Source organism: Trichechus manatus, unplaced genomic scaffold, assembly GCF_000243295.1.
Source record: "Trichechus manatus latirostris isolate Lorelei unplaced genomic scaffold, TriManLat1.0 scaffold00180, whole genome shotgun sequence".
Classification (NCBI taxonomy): Eukaryota; Metazoa; Chordata; class Mammalia; order Sirenia; family Trichechidae; genus Trichechus; species Trichechus manatus.
This window is the reverse complement of record NW_004444116.1, coordinates 1,813,925-1,827,174: the sequence shown is the minus strand read 5'-3', so window position 1 is coordinate 1,827,174 and position 13,250 is coordinate 1,813,925. Positions and strand designations below refer to the sequence as shown.

Genomic DNA, 13,250 nt, shown 5'->3' with positions numbered 1-13,250 from the left:
GATTGTTTCTAAGTCTTTTCAAGATCCTTCCAAGTACGTACTACAATGATTGGTAAGAAGTTGAAATCGGATTCCTGTTAAACAATTTTAATAGTATATTAAAAAGAAAACCCACACACAAAGAAAATATTGACTAGAATAGCGAAACCTTTATCATTAGAAAGTAAATAAAAGATACTGTTAGAACCCAACGTATTACTTGGCTCCATGGCTTAGTTGGTCAAAGCGCCTGTCTTGTAAACAGGAGATCCTGGGTTCGAATCCCAGTGGGGCCTTTGTGGCTTTTTAGGGAACATTTCTCTACTACTAAGAAGCGATGAAAACGTCTTGATTACAGCACCACAGCGTCGCTACTTCCCGCCCCAGGCAAAGACACAGGACTCAAAGAAACAAGTTTAAACCTCGGTAACTCGCTTTTCCTCATGGAAATAAGGGCTAAGATAGTTTCCTGGGGAAGTTAATCTGCCCCAACCCACTTTATGGGATCATTGTCACAGGCAGGATCTCCAGGTGAATTCAGACTGCCCAGGGCGCGGGGATGGGGTGGGCATGAAACCTCTCCAAATTATAACCGGTTACTTGCGGCAGCGATCTGACATTTAATTGTTGCTTCAAACTGCGACTCAAGCTTAATCAAGAACAAATACTATAACTGTTTTTGAGATTTTTCTGGAACTAAGGTTTTATGACTCAACCATGGGTCAATGATTGATTATTAAGAGACGCAGGGTGTTTTGGAGACAATTCTAGAGCTTCTGTGTTGACAAGACAGAGCAGTCCACTGCCTAGGGCGTACTGACTCTTTTCCCTCTCTCTGGTCCCCACCTTAGAGGACGCCCTTACAGACAGTGTTGTGCTTCGGTCGTGCCTGGTACGAGAGAGAAGTTCTCAGTCATGTTTGTTCAGTGAATAAATAAAGATGGAATGAACGAATGATGCCTCAGATTAGGGTTGTGTCCCCGTGTTTCTTATTCTCAGGGTCCACTTTAAAGTGTTTTGGTTCAGCAAAGTATTTTCTACCAGGAACGACAACTCAAATTCTAGGTGGTTACAGCCTGCTATTCTCAAGATAGTAAAACTTAAAGGGCAGCCTGGAGAAAAACGAGATCCGATCTTCCAGACACGCGGAGATGTCCCTCCACCAATCGAAATGAAGAATGAAGCGACACGTGATGCCGTCTCTCCTCGCTCCCCCTTCCCCTTCCCACCATCTCCTCTTGCAGCCATTTCTCCTCCTGCTTAGTCGGGGGGAGTTACCCGCGGGCAGGTGGTGGACCAGGGTCTGCCATTCACGAAAGTTCCTTTACTCGGTGTGGCTTTGGGGCTTTCTGAGGCACTTTACTGTTTTAATCGTTGAAAAATAACGAACCCTCAACTATGATCTGCAGTAACCTCTTTCCTGCTGGGTAGTTTTTGGTTTCTGCCCCGCCTCTTTCCTCTGCCCCAACCTCGCATCGTTACCCTCACCCGGTAGTCTAACTTTTAAATTGGCACGTTCTAAAATGAAATTCACTGTTCTACCATCATCTGCACACTGATATAGAGCTTCCCTCACTCTCCATCTCCAACCCTGTCCTCTAAAAAAAAAAAAAGAAAAACCAAGATTCGAACTGCTGACCTTTTGCTTCACAACTGAGCTCTTAACCACTGCGCTACCGGGGCCCTCTAAGAACACCGAGTTGACTTAGAAGTGGAATCCATCGGGAGAGAATGGCCACGAGTATCAGGGCGCAGAGTGAGGGTAGGGTGAAAAGCATACGAACACAGGGACGCAAACTCCTCCTTCGCAAACTGGCTGTGCACTGCGACACTTGAGGCCCACCACGCCCCCTCTCTGTGGCTGAGCTCTCTAGCTGCCGCCATCTTCTCGGCCTGGCCTCGCACTAGTCCCCACTCCTTAGAGGCAGAATTCATACATTCCTGGCCTGAAATATTCCTTTCACAGGGGTTCAGAATGCAAAGAGCGGCATAGGCCACTGTGGCCATCCTGTACTTGGCTCCGAATTCCATTCTCTCCCCAGGACTCAGCCAATGTCAGGAGCTGCATGGCTGTCTGCGGCTGGAGTCATGTTTGTTCAATGAATGGAATGAACGAATGATGCGTCAGATTAGGGTGGTATCCCCATGCTTCTAATCTTTGAATGAAAAACAGCAAGTCACAGAATAATTCATCTAATATGATTTCATTTCTGTACACTTAAAAACACAAAACTCTATATTGTTTTGGATACATACATATTTAGTAAAGCAGAAAACATGGGAAAAAAGCATAAAAAGGGATTAGAGGGTAGTAACTTCTTCTGGAGAGTGAGTAGGAATATAGGAATAGCTGGATCTTAATGTCCTATTTCTTAAAATTTAAATAGAATATAGTACTGTGAATCTTTTCCCTATAGTATAAATAGTTATGAATTCCTGGTATAGTCCTTTCCAAGACTTTCGTTTCTTTGATTTTTCTACCAGAAACTTAGTTTCTGACCTGTACCAGGCAGGCATCTTTACACAAGTATGAGGAGAGAGCAGAAACCTGTTCATGGTAAGACTCAATGACTCTCATCAATTTGTTCTAGTAACTTACAATACCAGAATGGAGGAAATCAGAATCTTCTAGTGTGAAATATAAGCAAATGCGATTACTGTTCCTAATCCAAGGTATGAAATAAAATTATAAATTTTGCTTTCTGAGAACAGAGAGAATTCTTTTTACCCATGACACTAAAGGTCATCTTATTAAACGCTAGAAACCTATGTGCTGTATAATCATTACCTGTTGTCATCAACTCCATTGCAACTCATAGTGATCCTATAGGACAGAGAACTGCCCAATAGGATTTCCAAGGCTATAATCTTTACCGAAGCCAACTTCCACATCCTTCTCCTGTGGAGAGGCTGGTTCAAACCGCCGACTTAACTGCTTTGCTGCCAGGGCTCCCTGTGTGATCGTAACCCCCCAAAAATCAAACTTGTTGCGGTGGAGTCAATTCCACTCATAGTGACCCTACAGGACAGAGTAAAATTGCCCCATAGGGTTTCCAAGTAGCGGATAGTGGATTGGAACTGCCCGTCTTTTGGCTAGCACTTAGTAGCTCTTAGCTACTGAGTCGCCAGGGCTCCTGTATAATCATAGATATATATATAATTTTTTAATGCCTGTAGCTATGCTTTAAACTCTAACCTTTAAAAGTAGCTTGTCTTGTTTCACATAATTGTATCTAGGTGGTCACGCTCACTGAAACACTTGAAACTTATTCTCTCAGAAGACAGATTAATGAACATGTCCTGTTTCCAAGACTCCAGCGGTCTTGGAACCATTGCTCACTGATCTTGTGATGGTCTTAGCAAGGTTTATATTTAAACTTTGATAACATTTAAGCATATACTGGAGCTCTGGTGGGGTTCAGTGGTTAAGAGCTTGGCTACTAACCAAAAGGTTGGCAGTTTGAAGCCACCAGCTGCTATTCTGACATACTCATCAACCAATCAAAATTTCTTTGTTCAAAGTTCTTGATGAACTTATATATATAGTGCCTTCAAATTTCCAATTAGAGCATTGATTTACTCAGTAAATAATGTGCTGCCCAATTTGCAAATTGACTATTAAAACTGCATAACAAACTGTTAATGGTGTTTTGAGTTATTTGTTTCTAACAAATGTCTCAATTGATGATTACCTTGAAGGGACCAACATATTATGGACAATATGAATTTCCAGTGTATTGCAATTCATTCTGTAAAATGTAAGTCACCACTGATGCCAACTGACAGTTTTTCAGTTTAACCTTTTCTTTTTTTTTTTTAATTTCTCATTCAAAAATTTATACACATATTGTTTTGTGACATTGGTTGCAATCCCCACAATGTGACGGCACATTCCCCCTTTCCACACTGGGGTTCCCTGTGTCCATTCGACCAGTGTCTGTCCCTTGCTGCCTTCTCATTCTGCTTTTGGACAGGAGCTGCCCATTTTGGTCTCGTATATCTGATTGAACTAAGAAGCACATTCCTCACGTGTATTGTTTTTGGTTTTATAGTCCTGTCTAATCTTGTCTGAAGAGTGGGCTTCGGGAATGGTTTCAGTTCTGGGTTAACAGAGCATCCAGGGGCCATAGTTTGGGGGATTCCTCCAGTCTCTGTCAGACCATTACGTCTGGTTTATTTACGTGAATTTGAACTCTGTTCTACATTTTTCTCCTACTCTGAACTGACAGAAGTATGAATATAAGTATGTTTCTGTTGTTGCTGTTAGGTGCTGTGGAGTCAGTTCCAGCTCATAGCAACCCCATGGACAACAGAACAAAACGCTGCCCAGTCATGTGCCATCCTCACAATCGTTGCTATATTTGAGCCTATTGCTGCAGCCACTGTGTCAATCCATCTCGTTTTGGGTCTCCTCTTTTTTGCTGACCCTCTACTTTACCAAGCATGATGTCCTTCTCCAGAGACTGGTACCTCCTGATAACAAGTCCAAAGTATATTTCTAATGATTCTGAAATGGTATGTACGTGAATATAAGTATACGTCTATTGATCATGAAATGGGATATGGTCACCGAATAATATACATATCAATGACACTTCTCTTTATAAGTTGATAACATTCCCCATGTTCTGAGTCCAATAAGCAGCGCAGTCAATACACTACTGTTGAACTAATTTAGAAAATATGGAGCATTCCAATCTTCAGTAGATATTTCTAGCACCAACCCATTGTTTCTGAGTGCCATTGATGTGGATTAGAAGGAGAGGGAGCAAGACTTAGGTGTTATTAACTGGCTGTCTAGGTAGCACCCAAAATGGTTTGAGTGTAAAAGACACCTTATTGGTCTTTAGAGACAAAATTAGGAGCCGGCACTTTTCTTTCCCTACCAGTCCCCTGTGACTCCCTCTGCTATCTGTACAGCTACCTTTCTTAAGACAGACACCTAAGACACTTTATTGGCCTGATCCTGGATAAAAGCAACCTGAGAAAAAGATGTCAGATAACAGCACAGATGTCTAAGAACAAAAATAAGACAGTCTTGGCTGAGTTAATAATGAGTGTACACATACTTTTTATATTTAAAATATAACGTAACTAACCTCAGGATCTTCAGCTTCTCTGAATATGAGGAACCCCTTACTATTCTAATTGTTTAGCTCTATGGTTGTAAATGCAACTAGAATGCCCCTTAGAAGCAAGGATGGTGAGATTTTAACTTGCTTACTTTGGACACACCATCAGGAAAGATCAGCTTCTAGAAAATGACATTATGTTTGGTAGAGGGTCAGCAAAAATGAGGGTAACCCTCAATGAGATGGATCAACACAATAGCCACAACAATGGACTCAAACATGGCAATGATTATGAAGACAGCACTGGACCAGGCAACATTTCGTTCAGTTATACATAAGGTCACCTTGAGTTGAGCTGACTTGATGACAACTAACAACAACATGGTTATAAAATGCACAGAGCAACACAACAAATTGAAGTGACTGTTCCTTTTGGGAGTACACATTCAGATCAGTTGGGACAAAAACCTTGGCATGTATAGAACAGCAGAAAACAATACTCAATGACATCTTTATTTTGAGTCAACAGCTCTCTTCTAGCTCTTATCCACAAACTTATAAAATATCTTGTAATATACTTTATTTGTAAGTATTTTAATAACATACACTAAAAAAAAAAAAAAAAAAAAAACCTATTGCCGTCCAGTGAATTCTGACTCATAGCGACCCTATAGGACAGAGTAGAACTGCCCCCACAGGGTTTCCAAGGAGCAGCTGGTGGATTCGAAATGCCAACCTTTTGGTTAGCAGCAAAACTCTTACCCAATGCACCAATAAAATAAATAATGATAGGTCATAACACGTAAGTTTTAAACTTTACCTTTTAAAATATAATTAATCTTACCAAGCATACTGTAAGACTCTGTTTTTAATGCTTGGATTTTACCCTCAATTTTAATGTTATGAAGAACAAATGATTTACATATAGACAAGAGAACGTAAGAAAAAAATGTGTGCTGGCAAGTACTTTTTCTATCTTTGCACTATTCATTTTTAATTTTTTGAAGAATATTTTTGTTGTTAATTGAAGATCACCTATTAAATATCTCAATTTATTATTAGCCTGAGGTGCTAAAATAATATTATTAAAAACATCACAATCCTAACTGGTATTAAAATCCTATAAAAAAGCGACACTGAAATTTTACTAATATATTAATGGATTAATTCTGTGAGCGCACCTTATTTGTAGCTTGCCTGAAATATAATTTAAGTCAGGAACACTTATCTGATCTGTTAGACAAGCATAAGAATTGAGGAGGTTTCCATTCAAAACTTGTATGAACCAAAATATTGTTTGCCTTATATCCCACATGGTGATAAAATCAAGGGAAGGAAATATAACTGCCTTTTAAATCAAATTTTAAAAAGTTAGTCCAAGTATTTACCAAGGTAGAAGTAGTAAGTGACTGAAATTTTATATACTCATATAGGGGCTTTATAGGACAGTGTTGAACTGCCCTGTAGAGTTTCCGAGGAGCAGCTGGTGGATTCAAACTGCCAAGCTTTTGGTTAGCAGCCGAGCTCTTAACCACTGAGCCCTCAGTGCTCCTGTTTTTGTTGTTGTTGTTTTTAATTGCTGTAGTTATTTTTAAAGAACCTTAACTTTTGAAACTTGGTTAAAAGACAAAGCAAATGTTTCCTAAAGCTTGCCTGAAACTATTTGCATATCTTTTATTTTTAGTCTCAGTAACCAAGACTCCACCCATTAACTAAAAGTCTATCATATCCTTTTCAATTTTTTTCCCCCTGTGCGTGCGTGTGTGTGTGTGTGTGTGTGTGTGTGCAGGTGGGAGTTAATCATTTTGAAAAATAATTTTCTGTTGGAAAATATCCCAGAACCTGATTTTGGTTAATGTCATGTCACTATTTGAGAACTCTTTTCTTCTAATGACAAAATTGTTTCTAATGTTTGGAAGGAGTGTGAAATTCATTGTTTTAAAATTGAATTTAAACTTATTTGAGCATCTCTGAGGGCACTATGTCTGCAGGGCTTTGCCCAGCTGTTGCACTTCTTGGGCCAACAATTGTTTAGTAGTTTTTCAAAAAGTGTCTTCTAATATAGTCCATTGGTAATGTTCAGGCATATCCTGTACCTCATTTTGGGTATTCAAGGTGGCTGTTATCCAATTAGATTTTAGCATTTTTTTCCTAATCTTCCAGGTCATGCTCTAATCTATTAATAAAAATAGCAGCACAATGCCTCAACTAGGATCTGTGATTCCAGAACTTTGTCTGGATCTTTAGGATTTTCTTTAGAAGGTGTCTTGACTTAATCTACTCGGGGAAGGTGTATGAATTTCTTTTACCATGTACATGCAGACTGATTTAGCATATGCTAGACCAGTGGTCGTTACCGGGACCTCCTTTTCTCTATTTTGTAAATACCGTCTTGGATTTACACATTATTTAATAAACTAAGCAGAACCACTATTAGTTGACAGAGTTGCTATACAACTGGCTGGCTGGGATTATACATTTCACATACTGATACAACTCTTCCCCTAAATTTTTTCTTTTTTTTTGCAAGATTTTTTTTTTTAATTGTACTTCAGGTGAAGGTTTACAGAACAAATAGTTTCTCATTAAACAGTAGTACACATATTGTTTTAAGACATTGGTTAACAACCCCACGACATGTCAACCCTCTCCTTTCTCAACCTTTTTTTTTTGGTGAAAATATACATAGCCAAAGATACACCATTTCAAACTTTCCATAAATTTTTGAGGGTTGACAGACTGGGTAAATAGTCTACATTATCTTATAATTCACTCTTGGATCAAGGCTTTAAAGTGTGAGTTTTCCTCTCTTTGGGAAGTGTTCTCATGGGACATTAAGGGACAGATCCCTGAGAGCTGGTGCTATGGATTGAATTGTGTCCCCCAAAAATGTGTGTCAGCTTGGTTAGACCATGATTCCCAGTATTGTGTGATTGTCCACCATTTTGTCATCTGATGTAATTTTCCTATGGGTTGTAAATCCTACCTCTATGATGTTAAGGAGGCAGGACTCAATCTGCAAGACAAGGTTTTGTCTGAAGTCAATCTCTTTTGAGATATAAAAGAGAGAATCGAGCAGAGACATGGAAACCTCATGCCACCAAGAAAGCAGCACCGGGAGTAGAGTGTGTCCTGTGGACCCGGTTCCTGCTCCGAGAAGCTTCTAGAGCAGGGGAAGATTGATGACAAGGACCTTACCCCAGAGGCAAAAGAGAGAGAAAGCTTTCCCCTGGAGCTGACACCCTGAGTTTGGGCTTCTAGCCTACTTACTAAACCGTGAGAGAATAACCTTTTATTTATTGAAGCCATCCATCTATGGTATTTCTGTTATAGCAGCACTAGTTAACCAAGATGACCGGTATAGTTTATTAATGTGGAAAAAAAATTTTTACTGCCTTGTTTGCCAGGGCTCAGAAACTGATAGGTTTTTGAGATTAGCTTAAACGATAGAGATTACCTTAAAAGAAAAATCATAGTAACACTCACAGTTTTAGAGTTAAAATCAGATTTGAAGTCATTAATAAAGGTGGTGGCTGTCTTAAGAAAGGCAGCTGCACAGATAAGCAGAAGGAGTCATAAGGGACTAGTAGGGCAAGAAAAGAGCTTTGTTCCTAATTTTGGATGTTACCTGTAAGGGAATCAACTCAAGATTTATATTATCTCTTTGAGAATTTATACCAATCAAAAAAGGCAGTCTACTTATTTGAGGCCATTTTTGGTTCTAAACCAAACCAAAACGTGTTGCCGTCAAGTCGATTTTGACCCACAGCCACCCTGTCAGCCAGAATAGAACTGCCCTATAGAGTTTCCAAGGAGCAGCTGGTGGATTCAAACTGCCGATATTTTGGTTAGCAGCCTGAGCTCTTAACCACTGCCCCACCAGAACTATTTTTGGTTCTAGGTCTTGTCTAAAATAGATTTGGTCCTATCAAAAAGCCCTGTGGAGGCCACTGTAAATTCAAATCATCTCTAGTTAATTAGTTCCATATTTCTAAATAGTTGCATGCTTTGTACCCAAATGCATAAATGTGTAAAATGTTACGGTCCTCTTGAGAGATAGATTTATTTGTTTCAAACTAAATGTTTTCATAGCATGACAAATGACAAATTGCTCCAACCAGTTAACCTTGATTCTTAGAGGTGCTGTGATAAGCAGTCACATTCTCTGAGGAGCCCAAAAGATCCCACTGGCCACTCAGGATTATAATAATCCCTTAAAGATATAAGCTATCAATTTTATAATTCTAGCAAAAGCCAAATTTAGATAAAGACTTCATATATTTATGAAAACAATTCTATGCAGGCAAAACACAAAATAATTTCCTATAGCCAAAATAATTCTGTGAGTGATTAGTAATTTAGTCTCTCTAGGGGCTTTTGTTATTCCATAGGAATGAGATTTAGACATCTATCTATGGAATGAATACCTTAAACATTCACAGAATTCCTCGACATAAAACACTGATCAGAAACCTGTGGAATCATAGTCAGCTCCTCTTGCTGGGGGCCCCACCAATGTCAAACTACCTTTCCAGTATCTCTACCTGGAGGAGGGTTGCTATTGCAACACCAACCACAAGAATGTTCAGTTCTTCACTCCTAAACTGTCTCTCCAAACGCTCGCCTTTGGTGGCAAGATGTCTTAAAACCAAGTTGGACAAGCACCATCGAAAATGGCCATCATCATAGATTAATCTTAGCATCATTAGACATGATATAATCGGATAGTATGTTTCTATTGATTCAATGAAATCTGCTCCACATAATATTTTATCTTTCAGCTGGCTAGATAGGGTTTGCTTCCATGGAAATAGTAGGGTTTCAAGAGAGAGAGTAGAAGTTCACAAGGCCTCTTAAGTCTAATCTTAAAACTGGAACATTGTCACTTTTTCCAGAGTCTATTAGTCAAATTAGGTCACTGAGAAAAGGGAAAATAACTCTACCAGTAACCAAGCTTTAACCCCTCCTAATCTTAGACCTTTTGGTTAGCAGCTGAGCTCTTAACCACTGTACCACGAGGGCTCTGATCTCAGACAGGAGCCCTGGTGGTGCAGTGCTTAAGAGCTGGCTGCTAACCATAAAGTTGGCAGTTCATATCTACCAACTGCTCCTTGGAAACCCTATGAGACGGTTCTAACCTGCCCTATAGGGTTGCTATGGTAATGGGTTTGGTGGTTTTTTAATCTTAGACAATATTATTCTTTCTCAATTAAAATTTTCATGTGAATTTACCTTATTTCCCAGACTCACCTCTTTGAGAACACCTATTTCACTGTAGCTAACTTCCGTCTTACCTGCTCCCTCCCCTCATCTACTACCCACTCACTTGTAGTATTTCTCTTAAAGGATCTTGGTTAGTGGAAGAAGTTAGCAGGAAAGTGGGGTGTACCGCACTCACTACCTTATAACCAGCCAAACAGTCAGTGATAATCCTCTAAAGTGGTTTTCTTCTTCATAGGCTGTTAGAAAGTTTAATACAGTAAAAAGTGGCAGAACCAGAAAGTGATCTTCCTTCCCACTGATGCTACTAAAATTAGCAGTGACAGAGCATATGTCTATAAATCAATTTTAAGCAATCAATTTAGAAAAAATAATAGCTGGTAACTCATAACTTTCTGTATTATTTGAATTGTTACAACACATATGATTTACATGTGTAATTGAACATTTTAAAAAAAGGAACAATGTCATTATTTAACACTAACTCGTAACAGGGAACAATCAGTTGCCCATTTACGGAGACTTGTAATCTCACAACAAGGTGCACTGGATTCTCTCACTTCACATTGTAAACCAAAGCAAGCTTGAGTAAAATCACAAAACCAGTAATTGACATACAGTCAAACTAGTGATTGTGAAGCACTCCAAACATTCCTTCCTGGGCAACTGAAGACATACGTTAATGCAAAATAACAATGTACCAGAATATAATGTCCAAAGATCAAAGAAAATCAGTGTAATGGAATAGAAAATCCGGATATTAAACACAACCTTTGCAGGAATTCAGTACACGATATATTCAGTATTTCAAATCAGTGGAGAATGATGAATTATTCCACAAATGTTGCTTCCATCTTGTCTACCACACCCAGGGAGCGGGTCTACAGCAGGTGGTGTTCACAGGGACCAGGCCTCAGCTCTCCTTCCCACCCAATTGCTTCTTCGGCGGACACCACCATTAGCAAGAGGTTAGGATCCGGTGAGATGGGGTGGTTGTGCCTCGGGAAAATGATTAGCTGGAAAGAAAACAACCACCACAGAGTGAATCAAATCCCCAAAATGTCTAGCCTGAAGTCAGATCCACACATCGTCACAACTGGTGGCTGCACAGCTGGAGAGACATTTTCTAATTGCTGAGTGGCTGGTACATTCTTGGGCTTTTTACAAACGTGCCTCAGGAGGGCACTCAGTGTGGTCTATTCTTCGTAGTTTCCAGGAGGTGGCAGGCCTGGGAGGAAGCCCTCGACTGAATCCTCGTTAAATCCGTCGAGGCAGGAATGGACGCCGCGCTGAGAGGATTGCGGGGGGCGGGGGGTGGTCTCTTCTCGTCCACTTCACGATGATTTTCATGTACTCCCACGGGGGTCTCAGTTCTGACTTTGTCTTCATTCTGATGGCAAACTGAGCGTTTGTAGCCCGGATTACAGAGGAACATTCAGTCCTTTTCTTTTTTCGCTTTACAGCCTAATACTACCCGCTGAGAGAGGTCCAGCAGCACAAGTGTAAAAGTTTGTTCAGAAAGGAAGTTTGGTGTCAAGTTAAGGGCAGGATTGTGGAGAAAATTGGAATTCGTATTTCTCGTCAGCCTGTTACTGTGTGACATTGGAGAAGTTACTTAGCTTTTGTGTTAATAGCACCATCTTTGAAGTGAATAGTGACAATCGTGTAATTTTGTTAAGATTACAAGAAAAAATCCAGACGAATAGCTCAGACTCTTAACTACTGTATACAGTTTTTCCCATTTTTGGGCGGTGTGACCACGTGGCCTAATGGATAAGGCGTCTGACTTCGGATCAGAAGATTGAGGGTTCGAATCCCTTCGTGGTTGCGTGCCGTTTTTTACACTCCCTCGTCCCCATTTCCCAGGGTGGGCTGCTCAGAACTCCATATCCTCAAGTTACAGCATCCGAGCGCTTTCGGAAAGAGAACCTGAAGTCTCTGCAGGCGTCCCAGTGGGAAACAGGATGATGTGTCAAAGGGATCTCCTCTGGGATCTGTCTGATCCAAAAGAGGAGCAGTTGGCGCTTGCATCTTCCACCCACTTGTACGAAGCTCACGGCCAGGTAAGCACACAGATGTATGAGGTTTCTTGGTCTTTGTGGACCCTCTTTCAGCGGGCTGGGTGCCTGGGAGAGGCAGGGTACGAGAAGTTTAGAAGTTCTATTTGTCTGGTCCGGCAGCACGAGAGCATCTTGTTGATCTGAGCCTGTGACGACCCTCCGTTTTCCTTTTGTCCATAGTAGACGCTTGGAGAAATTAAACGTTTGTCCCGCTGAAACACACACAAAAAATGTCTGCATTGGGAGTTAATTTATTTTTGTCAGTTTAACGTCGCCCCCTTTCGATTGGAAAACTTCCCACATTTTAAAGGAGCTAGAGAAACACAACGTTATGGAATCCGATCCTGATTCAGGTGGATGTCGACAGGGATACTGTCCGGTCTTTCTCGTAGCCTCTGCGACAAGAACCTCCCGGGTTCTCCCCACACGTCGCGTCGCGGGGTGAATTAGTTGCACTATCAGCCATATCTGACAAACCAAAGTTTAAATTGAGACCTGAAACCATGAGAAGGAACGAGGCAGGCAAACATTAGGACCAAGAGGGAGAAGCTTCTGCAAAAGACGACAGAATCTGGCTAAATATATTAGAATATTTAGATGAAATGGAAAAATTATTAGAACAATGAAACTTATTAGATTCATGAACGAATAGCAAGTATGAATAGTCTCAAACTGTTAGATAAATTGAATTTATTGTCAAAACTCTTCCTACTGAGAAAATTCCATCCCCTGTCCCTTAGTCGCTAGGAGCCAGATGGCAACGGGTTTGGTTTTTTGTTTGGTCAGTTAGTCACTTAAATAGGCAATTTCTTCAAAGCATTCAAAGAAGAAATAAATCTAATGAGTCACAAACTTTTCCACAGTATAGAAAAAGGGGAAGACCCACAATAACTCTTGCAGAAGGGCATAATAAGATTTT

The 13,250-nt window shown here is 40.3% G+C and overlaps 2 non-coding genes across 2 annotated transcripts; both read left to right on the top strand.

Annotated features, from left to right (window-relative positions):
• Positions 1-201: 201 nt before the first annotated feature.
• On the top strand, positions 202-275 carry TRNAT-UGU (transfer RNA threonine (anticodon UGU)). The gene has a single exon. It is a non-coding gene; the product is annotated as a tRNA-Thr (tRNA).
• An 11,751-nt stretch (positions 276-12,026) lies between these two features.
• On the top strand, positions 12,027-12,099 carry TRNAR-UCG (transfer RNA arginine (anticodon UCG)). Its single transcript has one exon. It is a non-coding gene; the product is annotated as a tRNA-Arg (tRNA).
• Positions 12,100-13,250: the final 1,151 nt, after the last annotated feature.